General features: G+C 55.6%; 1 non-coding gene and 1 pseudogene across 1 annotated transcript; one reads left to right on the forward strand and one right to left on the reverse strand.

The window, feature by feature from the left end:
- The window catches only part of LOC141996210 (butyrophilin subfamily 1 member A1-like), a 660,168-nt pseudogene that overhangs the window by 201,755 nt on the left and 432,176 nt on the right, over positions 1-26,237 (forward strand).
- TRNAS-CGA (transfer RNA serine (anticodon CGA)) lies at positions 16,299-16,380 on the reverse strand. Its single transcript has one exon. It is a non-coding gene; the product is annotated as a tRNA-Ser (tRNA).

A 26,237-nucleotide genomic window follows, 5' to 3' on the forward strand; every position in this document is an offset into this window, starting at 1 on the left:
TGTGTTTTGTAGCAGCGCATCCCTGCAAGGCTCCAGCAGCGGCTTCTCCCCTTCCCCAGACCAGTCTCCAGCAGACTTCCCTCCCTCTCCCCAAATCTTCTCGGGTTCTGGGATTCTGGGCTGTCCAGACAGAAACTGCCTCTGGGACACCCTGGGGCTGCGCTGTCCTGCACAGGGTCTCAGGCCTTGCACAAGATGTCTATGGCGCTGGCCTGGTGTCCGCCCTGCTCCCGCCAGCCAAGTCAGTTCACACAGGGGGAACCGGAGCAGCGGGCGGATTATGACTCTGTCGCGTTCTGCTCTGATACTGCCTGGCTTTAACTGGGGGTCCCCACCCCCTGTGTGTCATTGCCAGGAGAGGGGCAGTGTGCGCTCAGCTGCCATTTCACTGCTTGGCAACGTGGTGAGCAGGGTGCAGGACCCGGACAAACCCCTCGTGCAGCAGGAAATCATCCACTGCTTGCTCCCGCTGCTGCTGCATCTTGCAGACCAGGAGGAGAGTGTGACACTGGTAAGTGCCACCGCCATTATTTCCTTCAGAGCAAAGAGCCAGAATCCCCTGGGGCCCCCACTCCAGTCATCGCCAGAGCCCCTTGCCCAAGCAGAGTCTTCTCCTCCCGGCTTCACTCCATGCTGGAGCCTCGTGCCTCATCCATCCTCACAGCACAGAGCACAAGGGGTGGAGAAGGTCCAGTGTCCCCCACACTATCCCTCTCTCAGTGAGAACCCTCTTGGTCTCCCTTCTCTTGCAGCGATGTAAACTGACGCTCTTCCGCTGCGCAATGTTTCTCGGCTGGGCTCATTTGAAGAGGCTGTTCCGCAGCATGGCCTGGGATGGCTCCTCACAGCTCTTGAAGTGTGTCGGGAAGTGCTTGGTAGGTGAATTCTTTGTGCCTTGAGAGGGGTGAATGGGGACTTGAGGGAGACCTTTCGAACCCCACAGCCTGAGTACCCATCCGCTTCGGTCGGGTTGCAAGACGCTATTCCAGGCTCTCTGCTGGTTCATTTCTGCAGGAGTTACAATCCGTTCACATTTTTGACATTTTTCTCCACAACTGTCAGACCTCCAAACTTTTGTCTTTTCAAATGAAAGCGGAGGTTCTGGAGAACACAACAGTGACTTCAGAGAGGTGCTGCTCTGGTGTATGGGTTCGTATTGGCGGTTGCCATGGCCTGGCTATATGCTTTGGCTTTCCTGGACTATTCGCTGTGGGGAGAACATGTCATTTGTATATTGTGCATTTCTTCCTTCTTTCTTTCCAGATGCAGAACAACAAGAGCCACATCCCCAAATTCCTGTTCCAGGCCCTAGAGTACCTGGAAAGCTCCCAGACAACAATACGACACTCTGCAGCCTTGTTCATTGGTAAGCAGAGGAAATTCACTTGAGCTTTCTTAAATGTTTCCTTCAAAGCCCTTTTCTAGACGGCTGCTCTGTTCCCTCCGACAGCACCAGAATCCTACAACGGGGTGTCTGTGTGTGTGTGTGTGTGTGTGAGAGAGAGAGAGAGAGAGAGAATTAACATGTATTCCAAGATGAAGGGAGCAACTTAGCTGTATCAACTGCACCAACTTCCCCTGCCCACAACAGCTCTTTGGCTGCGCCCAGGGGAGATTGAATTCACATCATGCTGGTTTGATGTGAATTCAATCTCCTTTGGAAATCAGCTTCTCAGTCACTGCTGGGCATCTGATGCTTTATCTAATGTGCTTTGTGAACAGATGTAAGGAATGTATTTAATTTCCGAAGGGCTGTCTTGGGGGAATGGCTGCATCCTTAGCAGTTTTCAGCGAAGGATTTGAAAAGTAATGAGATGCACTGTATTCATTGTATGTCTAGGAAATACTATCCGCCATTACTACAATTTGTTGTCTGAAACAGTGAATGAAGATGGCATCTCCCGCCTGTATGAAGGTAAGGAAATACCTCTGTGTGTTTGTGCCTCTGTGGGAAGTACAGGGGTGCAGCACAGGGCCCGAAGACAGGTTTGAATGTGGACACAGGTCCCTCTCTGTCTAAGGACAGCGTTTAAGGAAGAAGGATGGTCATGCGAGCTTCATCGAGGTACCACAATATGTGTATGGGAGCAGGGGAATTCCATCTCTAGCTCCTAGTGTAGACATAACCTTAAAGCTGTGTGGGGAAAGTGTCTTCATAAAGGTCTGAAAGTCTGTAATGGAAGGCCTGACAGAATTGAAAAGAGCCGTTGTTATTAAGGATGATGATGATGATGACAATTACCCTCATCACCTGCCCTCCCTGGAATGGAGTGATTGCAGGCCAGGGAGATTCACTCCGAGATTGGTTATCAGCTCCTAGGAAATCCCATGAGGGCACATGGGAAACACTTGTCCCTGTGATCTCTTCAGGAATGAAGGCACAGGGCCACAAAGGATTTCAGCAGACATTAGGAGCCTAAATCCCTTTGTGGATCTTGGCCTAAATGTTGGATGGTTTAATGTCGCTGCGGCTGTCGCTTTCCTGTTCCATCGAAAGAACAAGTGCCCCCAACCGTCTGTGTGTAGGGGTGTGTGTAGGGGTGTAGGCCGGCGGAGGGGGAAGTGACAAGAATGGGGTCTCCTCTCTGTCCAGGGCTATTTTGGGAGGAGCGGAGTTGTTGTTCTCGTGCCCTTAGACTCTGGGGGAGCGAATAGCAGGGGGCAATGGCCATCGGGAGTGGAGGATTCCTAGGCACCAGGCACATCAGCACCAGGGGCTTTTCAACCCGTTACCTCTTGGTTTCAGCTTTTCAGGAAGTGCCTTTGAAATCTGACAGGACCACGTGGGACATCCTCAACAGACATTACAAATGGTTGCAGAAGCTTGTAAATCTCGTGTCGGGTTCTGCAGTTGACTAGGGAACCGGGACCGACACAGAAGAGCTCTTTGTCCTGCTATGGTACGTACACCAGACGCTTATCAGCTTTTTGGTGTCCCTAGCCTCTGATTGCCAGAAACTAGGAATTAGGCAACAGGGCATAGATCACTGGATGAGTCTTGTCTGTTGATTCCCTCTGGGGCACCTGGCAGTGGCCACTGTCAGAAGACAGGATACTGGGCTAGATGGACCTTTCCTCTGACCCAGTCTGGCCTTTCTTATGTTTGGAACCGGGGCTGAACAACAAGGTGGATATTGGCAGATGACACAAAATTATGCAGATTAATCAGCCTAGAGAAGACTTTGAAGAAGTTCAAAGGGATCTAATCAAGCCATGTCACCGGGCAGCGCAATGGCAGATGAAAACCAGCGCTGACCAAGGCAGGGCCATACACATGGAAAGCGGTGAGGTGAACGACTCCTCCATATCGCTGGTGTCAGAAGCCAAAGCACGGCTGGTTGGGCCCAGTGGTTGGAGCAGGGTCGCTGGGGCTGCGTGCTCAGAGTGGTGGAGGTCGAGCCAAGGGGAGCCAAGGGTTGGAGCCGGAGTCAGGAGTCAAGAGCAGGATTGGAACAGGCTGGGGAGTAGGGCCAGGGCCGGATTAACAATTCCCGGCCAATGGGAGCTGCTGGGGGAGGTACGCGGGGCGGGGCAGAGCTGACAGGCAAGAGCAGCCCCCGGGCAGAGGTTCCCGGTGAGGTGCTGGTCGCGGCGACGTGGCTGGGGGGGCAGACAAGAAGGGCAGTACGTGGAGCCGCCTCGCCCGCACCCCAGCCAGACAGAGCCGGCCAGCTGGAACGCAGCACACAGGGGCTTTGGTGGCTGCAGCTCGGGCCACCCTTAGCCCTGCTCCTTTCCTGAGTGCACCATTCCCCACTTCTGCCCCATTCCCACACACTGTTACAGGGCAGCACCCTGGAGCTGATCTCTGACATCTCTCTCCCTAGAATGAAGTCACTGCAGAGTCAGGACAACCCCACCTTTGGGCACCATGTAGGACATCTCACCCCACCGCACAGAGCCCGACATTCACACAGCTTCTCGCATGTGATTCCCTCACTCATCAGAGCCAGGCGGAGAGAGGAGAAATTCTCCCAGACTCCCTTTAACCATTGCCAGCCCCCAGGGTAGTGGAGGTTGCGGGGGGTTGGGTGCTCTCTTTAAGAAATGCCAGCTCTCAGGGAAGTTGCAAATGAATATTGGCAAAGTGGGGTGGTTTTGTGCTGTGGAAAACTACCCTGCTTGAAGGCTTTGTTTTTCTAATTTGTGCTCCTGCCCTTTCTCCCTCTTCCAGACATCTGGAGGCCAACAGGAGCCAACTGAGCCCACCACTGATCCCATCTCTTGTGAGATGGCAAAGCAGCTGTTGCATGGGAAGGAGGAGACAGAAGAGGCCGAGCAGCGTGTGCCGGGGTGAACCAGCCCCACATAACCCCACAGTCTAGGCGGAGGAAGCCAAGCCCCTCCCCAGCCCTGCCGGACACGCTACAACTGGAGCACCAGTGTGAAAGGGAGCAGCTCAGCTCACGCTAGGCAGAGCGCCGAAAATGGAGGATGCACATTGTAGGCTCCAGTCCAGAAGCAGCTGAAGCCCCTGACTGCAGAGCCCCGAGGCGCCGAGACCCAGCCGCACCCCCGGGGGCCTGCAGACGTGCAAGGGAGATCGGAGTGTCTGGGAGTTTCCCACGCCGGGAGCCCAGAGACCCCCAGCCCGTGGCCTAGAGACTTCTCCTCTGAAGTAACCTGGGTGAACGAGCCATTGTCATGCTGAGTGACGTCAGCATGTTCTGGTTGGATCCCCACTGACTCAACGGCAAACACATTGGCCACGGACAAGGCCCTGGGCTAGGGCAAGGGGGAGTAAGGAGAGTCTGGGTCCCCCTGCCCTGGCTGCCATCCATCCTCGGGTGGCTGCCCACGTCCCCATTGCGCCACTAGACTGCACGGCCCCAAGAGGAGGGGCAACCATCTTGTCTCTGAACTGAGCCAAACAGCCCTGCTCTGAAGGGCAGCCGTACAGACTCTGGTCGTTGGGCCACACAGCCCCGACGGAGAGGGCGGCCACACGGACTCTGGTCGTTGGGCCACACAGCCCCGACGGAGAGGGCAGCCACACGGACTCTGGCCGTTGGGCCACACAGCCCTGGATGGAGAGGGCGGCCGCACGGACTCTGGTCGTTGGGCCACGCAGCCCCGACGGAGAGGGCGGCCGCACGGACTCTGGTCGTTGGGCCACACAGCCCCGGACGGAGAGGGCGGCCACACGGACTCTGGTCGTTGGGCCACACAGCCCTGGATGGAGAGGGCAGCCGCACGGACTCTGGTCGTTGGGCCACGCAGCCCCGACGGAGAGGGCAGCCGCACGGACTCTGGCCGTTGGGCCACGCAGCCCCGACGGAGAGGGCGGCCGCACGGACTCTGGTCGTTGGGCCACGCAGCCCCGACGGAGAGGGCGGCCGCACGGACTCTGGTCGTTGGGCCACGCAGCCCCGACGGAGAGGGCGGCCGCACGGACTCTGGCCGTTGGGCCACGCAGCCCTGGATGGAGAGGGCGGCCGCACGGACTCTGGTCGTTGGGCCACACAGCCCTGACGGAGAGGGCGGCCGCACGGACTCTGGTCGCTGGGCCACACAGCCCCGACGGAGAGGGCAGCCGCACGGACTCTGGTCGTTGGGCCACGCAGCCCCGACGGAGAGGGCGGCCGCACGGACTCTGGCCGTTGGGCCCCACAGCCCTGGATGGAGAGGGCGGCCGCACGGACTCTGGTCGTTGGGCCACGCAGCCCCGACGGAGAGGGCGGCCGCACGGACTCTGGCCGTTGGGCCACACAGCCCTGGATGGAGAGGGCGGCCGCACGGACTCTGGTCGTTGGGCCACGCAGCCCCGACGGAGAGGGCGGCCGCACGGACTCTGGCCGTTGGGCCACACAGCCCTGGATGGAGAGGGCGGCCGCACGGACTCTGGTCGTTGGGCCACACAGCCCCGATGGAGAGGGCGGCCGCACGGACTCTGGTCGTTGGGCCACACAGCCCTGGACGGAGAGGGCGTCCGCACGGACTCTGGTCATTGGGCCACACAGCCCCGACGGAGAGGGCGGCCGCACGGACTCTGGCCGTTGGGCCACACAGCCCCGGACGGAGAGGGCGGCCGCACGGACTCTGGTCTTTGGGGCACACAGCCCCGACGGAGAGGGCGGCCGCACGGACTCTGGCCGTTGGGCCACACAGCCCTGGATGGAGAGGGCGGCCGCACGGACTCTGGTCATTGGGCCACACAGCCCCGACGGAGAGGGCGGCCGCACGGACTCTGGCCGTTGGGCCACACAGCCCCGGACGGAGAGGGCGGCCGCACGGACTCTGGTCTTTGGGGCACACAGCCCCGACGGAGAGGGCGGCCGCACGGACTCTGGCCGTTGGGCCACACAGCCCTGGACGGAGAGGGCGTCCACACGGACTATGGTCGTTGGGCCACACAGCCCCGATGGAGAGGGCGGCCGCACGGACTCTGGCCGTTGGGCCACACAGCCCTGGACGGAGAGGGCGGCCGCACGGACTCTGGTCGTTGTGCCACACAGCCCTGGACGGAGAGGGCGTCCACACGGACTCTGGTCATTGGGCCACACAGCCCCGACGGAGAGGGCGGCCGCACGGACTCTGGCCGTTGGGCCACACAGCCCCGGACGGAGAGGGCGGCCGCACGGACTCTGGTCTTTGGGGCACACAGCCCCGATGGAGAGGGCGGCCGCACGGACTCTGGTCGTTGGGCCACACAGCCCTGGATGGAGCGGGCGGCCGCACGGACCCTGGGCGTTGGGCTACACACCCCTGAGTGGGAGGGCAGCCATTTTTGCTCTGGCCATAAGGCCAAACCACCCTGAGGCTAAGGACAGTTATTTAGTTTCACCCATGGGACCTCACCCCGTCACCCCTAAGGCATCTCTCATCTGTCACCATAAGACCCACACTATGATATAAGATTTTCGGGGTCAGGATGCAAATATGAGTAGAAGCAAGGAGTGGCATGTGACCCCTCTAAGAGCTCCTGCCACTCCTCTACTAATCTGGGGGTGTTTTATCTCCATCCATCTGCCTCAGGAATGGATTTGAGCAATGGGGGAAAGTCCTGGGGCAGAGTGACCCATCCGGAAGTGGGTCACGTGACCCCTCCGAGAACTCCTCCCAGTTGGGTTGAGCCTCATCCCCTTAGGACCAGCCAGAGAGGGGATTTCACCAAATAGGGTAAGTGCTGTGGTGGGGTGACCTGCCCGCAAGAGGGGCCCATCACCGCTCCATGAAATCCCCCCACCGTCCTCTACTAATCGGTCAGGGTTTCACACACCCCTTAGGCCATCCCAGAAGGGAAACGTACCGATCAGAATAGGCAGTGCCCGAAGGTCTAGGCCAGAAGCCGCCGATCTCTGGAGCTCCATGTTTGTGTGGCTGGCAGCATCCTCCTGGAAGTCGCAACTCAACACTGCGTGGAAGAGCCCGTCTCGTTCCAAGGTTGTCTTTTGCAGAAATCGTGGCCTAGGCCTTCGGGCTAAACCTGTTCTGGATTGGTACACGTTTCCCTTCTGAGATGGCCTAAGGTGGGAGTGAAACCCTCTCCAATTGGGAGAGGGCGGCGTGGGGACTTTTTAGGGACCACGGAATCCTGTTGTGGGCAGCTCACTCCACTGCGGCACTTCCCGTATTTGGTCAAATCCCCTCTCGGGGTGGTCCTACAGAGCTGACGCCCACTTCAATTGGTAGAGGACAGAGGGAGGAGTTCTCAGAGGGGAGATACAACCCCCTTCTGCATGGGTCACCCTGCCCCGCAACGTCCCCTGATTGGTCAAATGCAGTCAAAGGCAAGCTCTGCTTGATGAGTTTACAGAGGGGACTATGTGGGAAGAATTTACTGTAAGATTCCCCGCATCTTCTGAATGGGGTTTAGGTTCTGCCCTCTTTAAAGGAAGGAAAAATCCTGACAGGTGATCCTATGGGGCTGAAACCCACTGTGATGAGTTAATAATCTGTCCTCTTCACCACTCTAGGATGGAGTCTGGGGTGCAAGCTCTGGGATGGAGTTTGGGTACTGGGTGCAGGCTCCGGGCTGGGGCACAGGGTGGGGGTGCAGGATGGGTGGAGGGGTGCAGGCTCTGGGAGGGAGTTTGGGGATGGGAGGGGCTGCGGAGGGAGGGGATGCAGGCTCTGGAACGGAGTTTGGTTGTAGGCTCTGGGCTGGGGTAAGGGGTGGGGGTGTAGGAGGGAGTTCGGGTGCAGGAGGGGGGGTGTGGGAAGGGGGTGGGGGTGCAGGCTGTGGGATGGAGTTTTGGTGCTGGGTGCAGGCTCTGGGCTGGGGCAGGGAGAACCGCAATTAACTCATGCAATTAACTCAAAAAAATTAATCACAATTAAAAAAATTAAAACTGCAATTTATCATGGTTAATTTTTTAATTGTGATTTTTTTAGTTATGATTGATCACACTGTTAAACATTGAATACCAATTGAAATTTATTAAAGATTTTGGGGTGTTTTTCTACTTTTTTCAAATATATTGATGTCCATTACAACACAGAATACAGGGCTCCCTTTCTAGGATGATTCTTTACAAATATTTACACTGTCAAAGTAATAAAAGAAAGAGCCTTTTTCAGTTCCCCTCATAAAAGTGCTGCAGTGCAAGCTCTTGACCGTGAAAGTGCAACTTACAAATGTAGATTTTTTGTTTTGTTCCAGAACTGCACTCAAAAGGAAAACAATGTAAACGTTTAGAGCCTACAAGGCCACCGGACACTGAGAAGAGGCGTTCGCATGGCACTTTTGTAGCCAGCATTGCATGGTAGTTATGTGCCAGGGATGCTAAACATTCATATGCCCCTGCATGCTTTTGCCACCATTCCAGAGGACATGCTTCCATGCTGATGATACTCGTTAAAAAAAAGTAATGTGTGACTTAAATCGGTGACTCAGCTCCTTGGGGGAGAATTGTCTGTCTCCTGCTCTGTTTTACGTGCACTCTGCCACAGATTTCATCTCCTAGCCATCTCGGATGATGACCCAACACGTGGTGTTCGTTTTAAGAACACTTTCACTGCAGATCTGACAAAAGGCCAAGAAGGACCAATGTGAGATTTCTAAAGATAGCCACAGGATTTGACCCAAGAGTTAAGAGTCTGAAACTGGACTCCAAAATTTGAGCGGGATGAGGTGTGGCGCATGCTTTCAGAAGTCTGAAAAGAGCAACACGCCAATGTGGAAACGACAAGATCCAAACCACCGAACAAGAAAATCAACCTTCCGCTGGTGACATCTCAATCTGTCATCAACACGGACGCATGACCTCTGGAATGGTGGTTGAAACGCGAAGGGACGTATGATTCTTCAGCACATCTGGGCTGTCAATATGCTGTGATGCCAGCTACAACAGTGCCCTGTGAATGCCTGGTCTCCCTTTTAGGTGACACTGTAAACGAGAAGTGGGCAACATGAGCTCCTGCAAATGTCAACAAACCTGTTTGTCTGAGCGACTGGCTGAACAAGTAGTAGGACTGAGAGGGCTTGTGGCCTTTCAAGTTTTTCATCGTTTTATTTTTGAATGCAGTTATTCCACTTCTGTTACGTGTGAAAAATGCAGATTTTTCTTCCCCATAATTACAGCACTTACTCCTCGACGACATTTGCTGACTGGCTTTAGCAAGAATCATGAAAAATGGGTCTTCACACAGTTAGCACTGACTGTCAGCCCCTGCCATGTCGTGATACCGTTCAAAGCCCCATACACTGGTTTGAGGAAGGTATTTTAGTGCTTGTAGGCCCGGAATGTATTCAGCTGATTTTTAGAGCCCGTTAGACTTTTGGTACGTTTTTCAAAAGCATCTGTTTAAAATAATGTAGGTCTGGGATCGGGCACCTGACAACACAGATGGGGGCCTAGTGGGTTTTTCAAAATAGGTTAGGCACCAGGGGCTAGCTCCACAAAAATATTGAGGTGGGCTTGGCTGCTACTTTCACTTTAGCTACCTAAATCTGACACTGAGATGCTGCCGATCCTCAACCCCCCCCAGCTATGGCCTAAATGTAAGGGGACTGTTGCCCCCTTACTAACAGTCAGTGGGGGTGTTTTGGTTGGCTAGCTCCCAGTCCTAAAAGGGGGAAGGGTCGATGGGAAACCAGGACCCTGAGACTGATAGTCCCAAGGAACAATGGGGAGAGGCCAACACGCCAGGTCAGCCTGAATGACAGGGCGAGAAGGCTAATGAGGGAGTCAGGAGGCCAGGGGGGGTCCCGTCCTCCGTGTGAGCAGAGAAAGCAGGGGCCCGAGCTGAGCTGGGGGGAAGAGCTGTGCCGATCCAGGGGGACCAGTAAAGCAGACCAGAGAGAGCAGACCTGTGCTGAGAGCAACCAGAGCCAGAGGGGCCAGAGAAGCAGCCCAGGGATCTGGGGGCAGAGCAGGAACCGTGCAGAGACCGAGTGGTGGGGCTGGGGCGGGAGCAGTCCGGAGCTGGGTGCGGTGAGCAGCTGGGGAGAGCGAGGGGGACCCTGGGCAGCGGGCCCCGCACAGGGAGACGTCTCAGCCCAGAGGCTCTGCAGGCCAGGCTTGGATCGTAACCCGACAGGGCGGGGGCGACACTGGGCAGAAGGGTCCTGCCACTTCGAGCATGAGAGCGTGTGGCCACCACCAGAGCAAGGGTCCGACCCGCAGCATCCCTGCAGCACGCCCAGGGCCGGAGAAGAGGCCTGGGACTCACAAGGAACAGACTGTGAACTGCCCTGACGTTCCAGAGACCCTGTTTGTGATGTTCCCTGCCACAGAGCGGGGTGATGCGTTTCCTTTCACGTTTCCCATTATTCCTTATTCTTTTTAAAATTAATTGTTGATTAAATAACTTGCATTTTCTTTAAATTGTATGTAATGGTCAGTGGGTCAGAGAAGTGCCCAGTGCAGAGAGTACCCCGGAGTGGGGACACCCTAGCCCCTGTCTTAGGTGGCCACAGCAAGGTTGGGGGTCGAGCCCCCCAGGAATCCTGGGCCCAGCCTGGTTGGGGTTACGAGGACTCTGCCAGACAGGAGAGTGGAAGGGGAGTCCTCGAGGGCAGGGAGCCCACTGGGTAAAGGCAGTGGGAGCGAGGACTCAGATCCTTTCGCTAGTCCACTTCACCGGGGTCGTGCAGAAGCCAGGAAAGTTCCCCACAAGAGCGGGACTGTTCCCCCGCTTACAGGAAGAAGGAGGTGCCTGAAAGTAGGACCCACAAAACCCAGCGTGCGAGGCATCTCCACACCGACGCTAACCAACGGGAAAGGCCGATGGGAGGGGTGTGCCCTGAGCCCCAGCCCTCTCTGGATCTCAGGTTACGAGGTCTGGCTTGGAGAGAGGTACCTCCCCTGGCTCCCGCCGGCCCAGCTTTCCCCCACCTCCTGCCCTGCCCTCCCCTGCCCCAGCCGTACCTGGCTCCAGCCCGGCCCTGCCGCGGGGTGGGACCAATACTGCTGCCAAGGCCGTCCCGAGGGGGGTGCGGGCCCGGGGCAACCCCCCCTCCGCCCCAGACCCCGCCGCACTCCACCTCTTCCCCCAAGACCCTGCCTCCTTCCGCCCCTGAAGCAGCAAGAAGAATCCCATACATTGCATTGATGGTGACTTATTTGCCTGATTTGAAAAGAGACCAAAAGGACCTGAGTCTCCTCACTGTCGATAGCCCCCCCGCTTGGCCAACCAGCACCGAGACGCTGAGGGGCCGGCGGCTGAGAGGTCTCACCAGAGGTCCCACAGGACGGCCCAGGTCACCATCAGAGGGGATCGCTCTCAGATCCAGAGCCACCTCTTTGTGAGGACCTCCCGCGATGAGAGCAACCCGCCCTTGCCCACCCTCCACACACACACCCCTCCTTGGTAGAGGGAGGGAAACAGGGAAAAAAGAAGCAAGAGAAGAGGAGAAAGGAGGGAGGAAAGAGGAAAAGGGAAACCAAAAAAGGATAAACCCCAAGGTCCCCAATGTTTCCAAGCATCAAAGTGCTCGGTAGGAAATCAAATTCTGCCCCCTTAAGCCAGTGTTTTCTGTGCTGAGAATTCTGCCTGCAGCAGGTGCATCAAACCCAACAGGTTCCAAACCTCTCGGAGCCTCCGACCTTGTCCAAGGGAAGTTCGTTTAAGGGCACAACCAGGGGTAGGAAAGGAGAAAACTCCACACAGGCTCCTCCTCATGCCACGACCTGAATCCTAATTCTCTCCCCGTCCTCGAGGGGAGACCTGGCGAAGGAGACGTGCGGCTGCAAAGCCGGGGGGGTCTCAGCGACTGCCCTGGCCCTGCACCTCGGCCCTGCCCCGCTGATGTCGGGGTCTGTCTGTGAGGTCACCCCCTCCCCACCACCTTTGCCCAATGGGCTGAGGTCCTGCAAAAGGCCTTTGTGATGTCACTGCCCCCCCATCCCTCCCCTCCCAGCTGATGTCCTGCCCCTGCCCAGCCTCTGTGGAGCTTGGAGTTGTTGCCCCCGGATCTCCGCACTCAATGACTGGTGAGTCTGGGGGTGGAGCCGGCTATACAATAAAACACCAGTTTTTCATAAATTAGTCGACTTAAGGCCAGAAGGGACCATTGGAGCATCTCATATGACGCCCTGCATCTCCCAGCCCTCCCGTGTATCACAAGAGCTGCTTTTTGATGAAAGCACCTTCCCGAAAGGCATCTAGTCTTCACTGGAAGACATCAAGAGATGGAGAATCCATCACTTCTCTTGGCAGTTTGTTCCAGTGATGAGTCGCCCTCCCTCTTACAAATCTCTGCCTTGCTCTAAGGAGAATTTTTCTGATTTCTGCTTCCAGCCATTGGTTCTTGTTCTGCCTTTCTTTGCAAGACTAAAGAGCCCTTTAAATACTTGCTGTTTTCTCTCAGCGAAGGCACTTGCAGGCTGCCATCAGCTCACCTCTCCATCTTTCTAAAACCTAAACAGACTGAGTTTTTCAATCCCTCCTTATAAGTCTTCTCCATCCCTCAAATATGGCTCTTTTCTGCACCCTCTCCAGTTTTTTTAAACGTTATTTTTGAAATGTGGACACCAGAACGGGATGCAGTATTCCAGTGTCAGTCTCCCCACTGCTGAATCACCTCCCTTTCCATCCTCTGTTCATCTATCCATGGATGGCGTCACAGACTCACAGGACTTGTGCTCTCTCTCAGCCTCGTACAGTCCTTGGGAGGAACCCCCTTCAGTGTGACAGCCCTTCTCGGAGATCCACTCTCTCGAGGGTTAAGCCGTAGGCCCTTCCGCCTCCTGGAACCCCTCTTCTCTGACCCTTGAGCATGCCTCTCTGCCGTGGGCCCCCTCAGGGAGTCCCCTCACTCTGGACCCCTGGGGCCTCTACTCCCAGAGGGAAGAACGCAACCCCGATCCCTGTACTGCCGTGACTCTCAGCCAGCGTAAAAGAGAGGGGTTTATTGAGCATCTGAACACAGCACAGCAAACTCTCAGGGCCTCAGGCCTAACCTCCCTCAGCACAGTCCATCTAGGTCTCTCCTGCACCCGTGTGGGCTCTGGCTGCTTTCTCTCCCCAGTCCAGAAGCCCCCTCTTTCCAGCTAAGCGTCCGATATCACCTTCCCACAAGCCTGTGTCCTTTGTCTTCTGTCCCAGGTAAACAGGCTGCCTGGGTCTCCTCTATCTCAGCCTCTCCTCTCCTCCCTCTTTTCTTTCCCCCAGGCTGGAAGCAGTCACCGGGTCTTCTCTCCTCAGCCCATTGTCCTACTACTGGCCTGACCTGGCTGTGACTTCCAAGCTGGGCCTCCCGCTCACCAGTCGCTGGGGTATCCATTCTCCAGGCCTTTGCCTGAGGGCCCAACTGTCAGGCGAGATCACCGCTGGTCCTCTGTAACAACAAACGACCTCTCCCACCAGTGCCACCTCGTTAAACAAACAGCACCCAGGGAAACTGAGTCCCACACGCGGCATGCAAACCATTGAAAAACCAAGAAAATCCCCCTGTCATCACCGATGGCTTTGGCCCTGTTCCCCACAGCATCGCACCGGGAGCGGATGTTGAGCGGCTCGCCCGGTATGACACCTAAATCCTTGACAGAGTCACGGCTTCCCGGAGTACAGTTCCCCCTCGGTGGCCTGCCTGCTCTGTCCTGCTGCCCGCTCCCACTGCGCCAAGAGGGGACCTGGTGACTGGAGCTGCTGTGGTTGTGTGAGAGCGCCGGGCTGAGACCAAAGGGCACCTCCGTTCTGGAACAGAGGGGTCTGGCCGGTAGGCGCAATCGCCCCCGGTTTGGGGCACAGAAGGGGCTGTGGCTGGCAGCAGCTTGAAGCCCGTCCCCCAGCTGCGCTAGGCACTGTTTGAATGAATGCAACGTCCGTGTCACATACGGGCTCCTGGTGCTCGGTCGGAAGCACGAACTGCCTCAGAGTTCTCTGTTTGCAAGGTCGGTGCCAGGAGATTAGAGAGACAAGGCGGGGAGGGGATCTCTTTCATTCTCCAACTTCTGCTGGGGAGAGACCAGCCTTCGAGCTCCACAGAGCTCGTCCTCAGTCCCTGGTCTCTCTCCCCAGCAGAAGCGGGTCCAATAAACCATATGACCTCCCCGGCCTGGTCTCTCGGTGTTTTCTGCTCCCATGGGCATGGCTGGGAAGGGCCACAGGGCTCAGCAGGCTCAGGGAGAAACCTCAGCTCCACTGGAGACAGGAGGGGAGCAAACCTCACAATCCGTGTGGTCACTGCAGGTCTGTGCAACTGCCCCCTCCTCCCTCAGTGGCAGTCTGTGGGGGAGGTCTAGGGTGGCCAGATGTCCCGATTTTAGAGGGACAGTCCCGATTTTGGGGTCTTTTTCTTATATAGGCTCCGATTACCTCCCATCCCTGTCCCGATTTTTCACACTTGCTGTCTGGTCACCCGAGGCAGGTCTGGCAGCCCCCTCCCCAGCCACAGTCCGTGCGTGCCCAGCAGTCTGTGCATGTCACAGCAGCCCCCCGCTCACTCCCACTTGGAGCCCAGATCGGGGAGGGCTGGGCCTCTGGTTTGTTTGATCCCTGAAGGGTTTTCTGGGCACTAACTGGGACCCCAAGTTTCTCCTAATTTGAGGAAATCCCTGTGAAAACTCACCTTTTCCGGGGGTCTGTTTCACACCCTCCACCAGAGTCGTTCCCCATTCTTTCTCCAGTTCAGCTGGCAGCAGGTCTCGTGCGAGGGGCGGGGGAGAGCTGAGATTTCAGGCTGCTGTGTTATGGCGGGATTGCTGCGATTAACTGGCTGAACGTGCTAATTCTGAGGACGAAACAGGGAAAGGGGCAGAGATCGAGAGTCAGGGAGTGAAATGGAGAAAATACAGGAAGCATTTCGAGCAAGGGCGAAGTGCAATGACCAGAATCCAGAATATTCTCTGCACCCCTTGTCTAACTCTGGGCCCGATTCTCTTCCGCATTGACGGCCCTTTCCCTGTCTCCGGCCGTGTCTGGAGGGCTTTATGCCCTGTCCAGCCCCTTCACACTGCCAGGAAGGGAGAGGTGTGATGGAATCTTAGCCCAAACAGGAACCAGGCCCTGTGTCACCTTCATCCTGGGTTTCAGATGACCCCGAGAAGTTGGGGGGCCACCGGCGCCTAGAGCATGGCCCTGCCACAGAGGCCCCGCCCCCGGTCATCCTCTTCCCCCGAGGCCCCGCCCACCCACTGTTCACTCCTCTGGCCCCCGAGGTCCCCCTACCTGCCCCTCGCTCCTCTCCACCTCTTCCCCCAAGACTCCACTCACCCCCTGCTTGCTCCTTTCTGCCCCTTTCCCCTAAGGGGGGCTACCGGGGGGCCATGGGGCCAGGCACCCGTCCCTTTTCTCTGTCTTCGGTGAGCGGGGGGCCGTGGGGTCCTTGGGGAAGGAGGTGGAGCAGGACAGGAAGAGGCACGAGAAGACAGGGCTGCGGGGGAAAAGGCCGAGGGGGGTGGGGCGCAGGTCTTGTGGGAAGGGGCGGAGGGGGGATGGGAAGAGGCAGAGCAAGAGCAGGGCATCGGGCTAAGAGGCAGAGGGGAGCGGGGTGCAGGCGGGGCCCCCACTTCTCTGGAGCTTCGCTTCCAGCGCTCGAAAGATGACCACGGGCCCACGGGCCTCCGGAGGGGAGACCCGCCCCACATCCCCAGCGTTTCCCCCCCGCATGGGCGGCCTTTTGGGGGAGGCTCAGCCTCCCCTGGCCTCTTATACGGGCTTCCCGTGCTCAGCTCCCTCTACGCGCTGGAGAGGAGCAGCACCCAGGGGCGGGGCTGAGCCGGGGGGTGCTGGGTGAGGGGCAGAGGCCTCGGGAACTGAGACCGCAGGGACACAGCGTGAGGCACCATCCCAGGCATCCCCATGAAAGGAGCAGAACAGGGTTTCCTTGGGGTGGGGAGTGTATGGAGAGCGTCCCAGGGTCGGTGGAGATGTATTGCCCTGGTGAGCAAGTGTGGCTAAAACACAGGCCTCGCTGCGAGCGGGATTTGAACCTGCGCAGGGAAACCCGATTGGATTTCGAGTCCAACGCCTTAACCGCTCGGCCCTCACAGCTGTGAGTGACGTGGCCCCCTAAGGCCCGAGAAACTGGTAAATAATCACAGTGCCCAGGCCTGAAGTCCTCTGAAACACAGAATTCAAACAGGAAACCTGGCTCCCAAAGCAGAGGGGGATTTGGGGTTCTCGTTGCTTAGCCATGTGGTTAAACATCAAACCAACCCCCTCCCGTGGGGCCTGTAATTGTTGCTATCCCCACTGTAAAGGGAGACAGGGAGAGGTTCACTGACCTGACCAAGGCCACGCAGGGAGTTAGAGCCCAGCTCTGCCCCTCTCTGCTTTATCCTCCCCTGTCCTGACTGTCTCGCTCGATTCACCTGTTTTTATTGTCTCTTGTCTCTCTTTATAAACAGGACTAAGCCATGACTGGACTGTCAGACGGGAGAATGGGACACGGCTCCCTTCACTTGGACCCTGGATTTCTCATTCCTTCAGAGAAACTTCTCAGTGGAAAAATGAATCACATTCAAATGACTACAGATTATGAACCGTTTGCTATTTTTGTTGCCTTGGAACACGGCTCTCCCCCCCCCGCCCGCCCCAGCCTCTTCCCCTGAGTCAGGAATTATGGTTTATTGGTTCACTCTAATTTGTTTCAGTTTTATGTTCGCATCTATTGCAACTAATTGGTCAGAATCTGTCACTTCCAAAAGTCCCAGACGCGTGTCTCAGTTTCCCCACCTAGCTCCCTTCTCGGTACCTTTGATTTTCCTCAGAGTCTCCTTCAGAGCACTGGTTTGTTGGCTCCAATAACCAGGTCTGATTTCCAGGTCAGGAGACGTGTCCTCCACCTGCTGGAACTTTCCTTTTTCACATCAAGAAAGAAACAGGTTTTTTCCCAATAATCATGATTTATTTTATTTTTGTATTTTACTGTGAATTTCTTGCCACTGAAAAATGCTGAATTGAGGGGCCTGGAGAATGAATCTCTGTGTAGCCAGCCACAGAATAGCTACAGCCCCAGCAATGGCTGGGAAAGCTTCCCTGAGGTGTCCCGTCAATGTGCTTCAGCCCTGATTGACTGAGACCAACTCTGGGGACAGGATGGGAGTTCAGTCCCCGTGGGCAATTCACTCCTCGGCCTCCATGCTTCAGTGACCAATAGATTCCAATGTTCCTGCTGGTCTTTGTTCTGTGGACATCTGCCCACCTGCAACTGGACCGAGATCAACTCCCCTCAAACCAGCTCATTCCTCACCGGTTTCTGAATGGTCATCATGTCCTACAGACGTTTGTTCACTCCTGCCCTGGGCAGAAGAGAACCCCAGTGCCCTGGAGGTGACAGGCCCGGACTGTGTCCCCGGAGTCCCGGGGCATCGTCCCTGCCCGAAGGCTGTGGCTGCACTGGGGAGTTTACAGCGGCAGTCTCTAGTGGAGCCGCTGGAAGCCGACGGGAGGGAGCTCTCCACCCTCAACGAGCAGCCATAGCCATGTTGGCAGGAGAAGCTCTCCCAGCACCATAGCACTGTCCACACCGGCGCTTAGGTCGGTGTAACTTGTGTCACTCGGGGGGTGGCTTATTCACACCCCTGAGCCACATACGTTCTACCGACACAAGGGGGAGTGTAGACGCAGCCTTAGCAGAGAAGCGATTAAGAAAACCGCTTTAGTTTTGGAGGAAATGCAGGAACCCCAGGTTTGTAATAAACCAAAGGAGATTCCGACCCCACGAGTCACCTTCCCCACTTTGCAGCTGTGCCCTGGGACAGTTGTTTTGTCTCAGCCTGTGGCCAGAATAATGAGGTGTGAAGGGAAGGAGCCAGGCACCTGTCTATGGTGCTTCTGACATCCTAGAGGGGAGAAAGGAGAAAAGACGCTCAGTCCCCCATGCCACTCACACAGGGGGTGGGAACTTTGGTGGTAATTTAAAGAGAATCAAGGGGCTCAAAGAGAGACAAAGGTGTTAACGTCACCCTGTCACTGTCCAACATTAAACAGGTGAAACAAGGCTTGCCGTTTGGGCTGCTGGACAGAACAAGCCTTCAGGCTGAAAAGTGACATCGTTTCTCGCAATTTCAGCAAAACCCCAAATCAAACAAACCCCCACAACAACAGGCACCTGAAAAGTCCTGCCCCTGACTTCACCTTTCCAAGGTCTTCTCCGCACTCTCTCCCGCCCCAAGTGAGAATCCTACACCTTGACAAACAAACCAAATTCAGACCCTAATGCAGCTTTCCCTCTGCAGGATGTTGGAGAAAACACAGGTGAAAAAAACTTCCAAGGTAAGCTGCAAACGCAGCCTTGGTCGAAATTTGAAGCCGGGATCTCTTGCTTGGTAAAGGAGACTCATGCCCGAGTCCAACAAACCCTTTGGGAACTCGAAGGAAGCCGCATCCCACAGGAGTTTCCAAAGACAAACCACCGGCCACACACCCAGGCAGAAGAAGCCTGGACATGGCAAAGGGCAGCAGCAAACACACCCTGGGGGAGGGCTTGTCCGGGAGCTGCAGCCAGGCCCCTTGGCACCCAAAGTGAGAATCAGACCCTTACAACAACAAGCCACATTTGGCCATTGCTGAAATTGTCAGGCCTCAGAACTTTGGGCCAGAAACCAACAGCCAAATCTAGCTTTAAAACTCAACCACTTGGAAATGGCACTTCCAGCGTGGCACCAGACCGCAGGCGACCGTCTGTGTGTGTCCGGTTGGCTGCCAGCAGGTAGAGTCCAGGGCCTGCATCTTCGCTTCCCACAGCGGGAGATTTTGAGACCCTGACAATTAGGGGAAGGACAGGCAGGCCGTGGCCACGCTTGCAGATTCATGGTGCTGTGAGTTAAACCTGCCTTCTACAGCCGCGCAGGGGGAGCGCTGCAGCCTGTCCACACTGGCAGCTGCCAGCCCACTGTCCTGGCCACGTTTGCCGCTGCAGTGGGAGGGGCGCATTGGGGCAGCCATCCCAGCGTTCCCGTGGCTGCAACGTGCTTTTCCAACGGGGGTGGGGTGGAGTGTGACAGGGAGCGTGGGGGGAGAGAGAGTGGGTTTGGGGGGCTGAGAGTGTGTCAGCGTGCTGTCTTGTAAGTCCTAACCTCCCTCCCTCCCTCCCCCACCTCTCTCTCACTCACTGAAAGCAAACGGCCGTTCTTTCCTTTTTTCTCATAGACGAGAGAAGCAGCCGCTCGCTGAAATGGACCCCAACCCCGCCTCGCCGTCGCCTCGCTCTGCAAGCAAACAGGAGCGGCCGGCGCTCCAAACGGAGCCCCCCGCCTGCCTCTCACTCATTCAAAGCCAACGGGAGCCGTGTGTGTGTGTTTGATAAGCAGCCCCCGAAACGGAGCTTTGAAACGGCACGGCCACGTCCGGAGTTCACAACCGAACAAGAGAGGACGCGTCAGTTAAAAGGATTATGGGGAGTTTCCGGAGGTCAATCAGTGCCTAATAACCTTACTCCCCGTTTCCACTGGAGCTGGAGCGTCTCAGCCGATGCGCAACAGCTGTTAATCCTCTCGGGGAGGTGGAGTACCAGGAGCGCTCCAGCCAGGGAGTCAGAGCGCGCTACGGGCCTGGCCAGTGTGGACGGGAGTAAGGTAGAGCGCTCTGGGAGGCTTTATTGCGGTGTAACATGCAAGTGTAGCCAAAGCCGTAGATAAAAACCCAAAGAAAATATCAAGAGTTCTCCTTCCTGGCTGAGCTGGGTGCGCTGTCCAGGTCACGGATGGTCATTCTGGGGGGGGGATGTGGGGCTGGTCCAGTTTGGGGGGGTTGTTCTGGGGCAGGATGTGGGTCTCAGATATTTGGAGGATTGGCCCAGAGCCCAGTCTTTTGGGGGCACAGCTGGTGGTCCTGATCCTAGTCTGTCTGCCTCTCTTCTGGCAGAGAAGGCCAAGCCAGGCGAGTACGAAAAATGATGCTGTAAATAAAATGGAATAAAGTTGTGGATGTTTTTATTTTTAAAATATTTTCACACTTTTCAATCTGCCCCAGTTTCATCAGGCCCTGGTAGTTCCTATGAGAAATGTGAAGGATGAGATATTTGTAACTGCTCCCTCTTCGTGGGAGCAACAGCTGGCTGGTGTTTTGGCTGCTCAAGCTTTTGTTCCCTGGTTTTACCCACTGTGGTTTCTTTTGCATGTTTTCTTTCATAACGCATCGGATGTACCTGTGTGTAACTTTTTGCCCTAGGGCTGCCATTGCTGGGAGCCCCCTCCGTTTAAACTTGTAAATATTGTAAATAAAACCGGTACAGCTGTGTGCTGTGTCAAACACAGCTCCTGTGTCAATCTCCCGGCCCAAGGGGGCCCACAAATGTGTTTGGAACCAGGCCCACAAAAGGTTAATCTGGCCCTGTGTGGGGGAGACTGCGTGTGTGTCAGCACACTGTCTCTTTAAGCCAGGCACTCCTGAGCCTGAAGACTTGCAGCTCCCACTCCTGAGTGAAAGGCCTCAGCGCAGACAGGCTCCTGCCCCATGCTCCCCAGCTCAGCGGAGACCCACCTGGGCATGGCCACCTCTCGTAGCGGGCGGAATCCCCCAGTGCCCAGCCAGCCGTGCATCAGCTTCCCAGCGAAAGGGAGACTGACGTGTAAACGTGGGGCTTGCAGCCTCTGCAGTGCCGGCTGCCGAGGAGCCGGTGTAGAGCTTGGCCCAGGCTAGCATCAGCAGGGGAGCTGACTGTGCAGATCTCTGGGGCCGCAGGCACGGACCTATTTTTCCTGGGGATGCCACCTCCACCGCTTCCCCAAGGTCCCACCCTGGCTCCTTCCCCTCCCCATAGGTCCCTGCCTGCCCGTCCACCACTCCCCGCTCTCCACCCTCCCCCAAGCCCCTTCCCCAGCTGCCAGACAGCTCAAAGAGCTGATCAGCAGGGGCCAGCCCAACAGCTGTGGCTGGTGGGTGCCGAGCACCCGCTATGTTTTCCTGTGGGTGCTCTGGGTCTGGAGCACCCTCTGCGTCGGCACCTGTGTCTGGAGTGCAGCAGGGCTACAAATGGGTCAGGCCCCACCTGAGTGCAAAGGGACTGAATGGAAGAAGGAGACATTTCCTCCAGTCTAGGCAGGTGTCTGAAGCCTCTTCTCGGCAGATCAGGTGTGTGTGTAGGGGGAGCTTGTGTGGGACACTGTCCCAGCCACGTGCCAGTCCGCTTCCCCTAGCTGCTGCTGTTTGTGGGCAAGAGTGTGCAGAAGGGGAAGTGAGAGCCCGTGAACCTGGGGCAGGAGAAGTGAGTGTTTCTGCTGTGGGGAGCCTGGCCCGCAGCCGCAGCTCTCTCTGCTCTGCCTTCAGAAAGGGGCAGCCAGAGAGCAGTGGCTCTCAGCCAGGTGCCCGGATCTGAAGGCAGTGCTACCAGCAGTTGGGAGGGATGGCTACGGGGGAGGGGCTAAGGCAAATTTTGGGATTGCTATGGACCCTGCTAGCTCCCCCTAGAGCCGCCCCTACCCCTGCCCCACAGGGCCCCTCTGCTCCTCCTGCAGCTGCAGGTCTCCTTCGTCCCTCTCATCCCTGATGCTGCTGAGAAGGGTGCAGAGGAGCTTCCAGGGGCTATACAGGTGACGAGCCATGGTGCTGGATAGATGGGAGTCCTCCAGGATCAGAGAGACTGGGCTAACTGCAGCGAGAGAAGCCTGTATTTTTCATGCTCGCCGGACTCCCTGTTGTCTCAGCGACACAATCCGAGCCTGAACGATCAGAGTCATCCTGGACTAGAGAGGACTGTGACCAAAAAACTGCAAAATTCCTGAAGCAAGGAGATGGGCTTCTCCGCCTTGATCGCTCCCTTGCTTTAACAGAAGAACGGCCAGACGGGGTCAAGCCAAAGGTCCATCTAGCCCAGTGTCCCGACAGGGGCCAGTGCCAAGTGCCCCGGCTTTCGATGGTTTTGCAGACCCAACAGAGTAAGGAGCACAAGTCCCATTGACTGGGAGCAAGACCTGTGCACTGAACTCTGTTTGCAGTTTTGAAAATACAACCCTAAGTATTTAACCACAGACCAAACAATGGATAATTTGGCGTGAGGACTGTGGCTATGCTTCTGATTTGCTTATGTTTATTTTATATAGGTGAAGGAAGAAGTGAGAAAGCCAGAACATTCCAATTGACTTGGGTGTCCAAATAGGGTGACCAGATGTCCCGATTTCATAGGGACAGTCCAGATATTCAGGGCTTTTTCTTATACAGGCGCCAATTACCCCTCACCCCATCCCGATTTTTCACACTTTCTATCTGGTCACCTTATGTCCAAATATCTTAGGACAGGAGGCTTTGCAAATTGCAGTTTGCCACATGGACCAGAGAAGAGTGACAAACCGTCGGTGGATCAGCATTAGAACATGATGGCCCCTTGTGAATTATGAAAGGAGATGAAAGTGCTTGGCAGGACTAGCTAATCTACGGAAGAGCTCATGGGATGGTCCTATGATTAAGGCTGCTTGAAAATTTTGTTGGTTTTGATGAAAAACTGCGGTTTTGATTTTAAAAAGTTTTCACAAAAAACGGCTGCCATCCGTTAATGGTTTTGATATTTTTCATCCAAAAAAAAATAAAAATAAAAGCTCCAAAGCTGAACTAGTTCACCAGGAAACCAAACAGATCGATTTGGGCATGCCACTACTATGTCCCATGGGAGATGTCATGGGGCTGCTTGATGTCCCCTTTTTATTGTACGGGCTAGGTTCCCCAGATGGACTTCATCTCCCATGATGCATCATGGTTATTGGACTCCCCTCATTCAATGACTCACGCAAAGGAGAGACCGTGGTGCATTGTGGGAGAGTGCTATCAGGGAGCCCAGTCCATGGTGGATGGATGCAGGAGGAACGTAAATTACAACTCCCATGCAGTGACATTTCCAAACTGAAATACTTTGGGGTTTGGACAAAATAGTTCGGTATTCAGTTTTTCATTGAAAAGTTGAAACTTTCAGGAGGGAAGGGAAGGAGTGGGTACAGGTTCTTGAAGGAAGGTAGAGTGAGCTGTGTAGTTACTGGCTGTCTCACTGAAGGAAGTGCAAAGGAGTGAGTGATATGGGGGAGAAAGTTCCGTCACAGGCCTTTTGATGTTGCTGTCTATGTGGTTAGTGTGCTGGATATGATGTCTGGTAAGACGTAGAAGGAGTTGGTGCTTTTCATTAGAGCTTTGCAGGAACCAGAAATTCCCTTTGGGGGAAATTCCAGTTTTATTTTTTGTTTTGAATCCAAAAGAAAAAAGAAGAAAAAAAGAGAAACTTCCTGCAAAACCAAATAAAGGTTAATAATTTGGGATCAATTTAAATATTTCTTTTCGATACATTGTAATGTTATATTCTGATTTTGACTATTTCATTTTATAATTGATAATGCAATATACAACAAGCATTTTTGTATATTTTTGTTACAACAATGGCACATTCCCATGCAAAGTTTTGATTTAATCAAAATAACATTTTCCAACAGAAAAATTGTTCCATTAGAATTTTTTTTTGTGACCAGCTCTAATTTGTATACGTGAGTGAGTAAAGGACAAGGGAAGTCGCAGGGCAATGGGGTATCTACGCCATGGATTTCTGGGTTAACAAAGGGAGGAGTTAGTCTCAGTTTGGACTCATCACACTTAGTTCAAAGCTACTCTGCAGTCCGCAAAAACCAGAGAATACGAGACTGTGCCCAGAAAGGAAATGCCCAATGACTAAGCCAAGTTCAGTCACAATTTCTGCAGAGCCTGCATCACCCAGTGCTGGGAGAGCTTGGATACAGAGGTCTCCTGCCCTCAGTGCAGAGAGGCCTTTCCCCAGAGGAACCTCAGACTTAACAAGAAGCTCAGGAATGTTGCAGAAGCAGTCAGAGAATTGAGGTTGCAGTCAGTGAAGGAACCAGAAGCAGAGACATTGTGTGAGAAACACAAGGAGCCTCTGAAACTGTTCTTCAAAAAGGATAAAATCCTCATCTGTGTCGTGTGTGACAAATCCAAGGAGCACAGAGATCACTCTGTGATTCCTGCAGAGGAGGTTGCTGCTGAAGAATTCAAGGTAGGAATTTACTGACTAACCATCATTTTTATAGCTTCAGCCTTGGGAAACTCACCTGCTCTGCCCCTCCCACCACATCCCAGAGACACAAACTCCCTTTCATTGCTTCTCCCCTCTTGGGGCCAAGGAAGCAGTAGGATGCTGCTGGGGCTGTCCTCTGGTGAAGCATTCATGCAAGGTTCATGCACTTGGCAACATTCAGGGCACGCCCGGAGTGTTGTGTAGGAGCAGTGCACACACGGCTCCTCTCAAGGGCATGAACCTTGGAATCTCGCCCAGATGACATGAACCGTGGGAAGCCTCTCAGGACTGGGCTCAAGGCCCGAGAGCAAGGAATGCGGTAGATAGAAATTGGTAAATAAGAATATTATACAAAGCCAGTGTATTCCTTTTATCTGTTGGAGTATGTAATGCGCGGGGGGAGAGAGAGAAATAAAGGAGAGGGTGGAAAAGCTGACAGGCAGAGCAGCCCGTCGGCAGACCAGCCTGCTTGCTTGCTTAAAGCTTTGTCCTGTCTTGTATTTGAACCGCAACAACTGGCGCCCAACGTGGGGCCCTCAGCACTCACCTCGCCCGGCAAGGGTTTCAGACGCGTCACTCATCCGCCTCGCGGATCCCGGTGAGTATTTTTCGTCGTGGTAAGTATGGGAAGCTCCCTCTCTGCTTTGCAAGTGCAACACCGCAATGAGCTACAGAATTTGCTGCGTAAGGCTCAGCATGACTGCCCCACTCGAGAACTCACTCTCCTGCTACAGGAGGTGAGTGCCCAATGCCCGTGGTACCCTGAAGCCGGAGCCCTTAAGCTAGCGGACTGGGAGCGGTTGAGCCAGACATTGCACAAAGAGCCTCGGGCGTCCGTGCAGGCTTTACATGCCTGGCACCTCTGCCGCGACTCGATACAGTGTGTCGCCCCGGACAGGCCCTCCCTCGCGAGGCTGGTGATCTCGCCACGCCCGTCCGCTCCTGCAGCCATCCCCCCTCCTGGCGATGCGACACAGCGTGTCGCCTCGGAAAGACCCTCTCCTGCGCCAACAGAGGGGCTGCCGATCCCGCCACCCCCATCCACTCCTGCAGCCATCCCTCCCTCTGCTTCGCCCCCAGTTCCTCAATTACCACCGCCTCCCTTGCCTTCCCCACCGGAGCCGGTGTGTGATCACCGTCCCCCTGTGGGGCCCCATGCTCCGGGGCCCCCCGGGGGGTCGTCTGCGTCTGCTCAGGGGCTTTCGCTGGTGCAACAAATGGTTCACGCAGCGAAGACTCGCCCAGATCTTACAGCAGAGGAATTAGCTGATCTGGTCTCAGTTTGCCCGGTGACCTGGCAGGATGATGGCCAGGGCAACCAGGTTGCAGACTGGGTCAGTTTGCCTTACTCAGTGATCCGGGAGGTAAAGAAAGCGATTCGCGAGTTCGGCCTGACTAGCACGTATGTGCGTGGTCTCATTGAAGGGCTAGGTTCTGGGTACTCCCTGGTCCCTGAAGACTGGAAGGCGCTGTTGCGCATGATGCTGACGCCCAGTCAGTATGTTATTTGGCTTAGTGAGTATCGGCAGACGGCGGAACGCCAAGCCCAGGTATATAGAGAGCAAGGTGTCATTTATGAGCAGTTGGCAGGGGAGGGCCCGTTTGCTACTGTTCAGCTGCAGTCTCAACTCCCTCAGGCCGTCTTCCCCATTATTTCCACCTGCGCCCAGCATGCTTTCCGGAAGGTCCCGGATTCGGGCAGGCCTACCAAAAGCTCATCGACGGCGCCCGCCCGCCCCTCAAAGAAGTGCCCCAAGTGTCGGAAGGGCTATCACTGGGCTAATCAGTGTCGTAGCGGGTCGGGAAACCACACGACGGGTCCCCCCCGAACCCAGGGCCAAACGGGGGTGTTTCCCACTCAGACAACTGTTCCTCTGCCTTACAATCCATAGACTCCATG

This window comes from Natator depressus, chromosome 11 (assembly GCF_965152275.1).
Source record: "Natator depressus isolate rNatDep1 chromosome 11, rNatDep2.hap1, whole genome shotgun sequence".
NCBI lineage: Eukaryota > Metazoa > Chordata > Testudines > Cheloniidae > Natator > Natator depressus.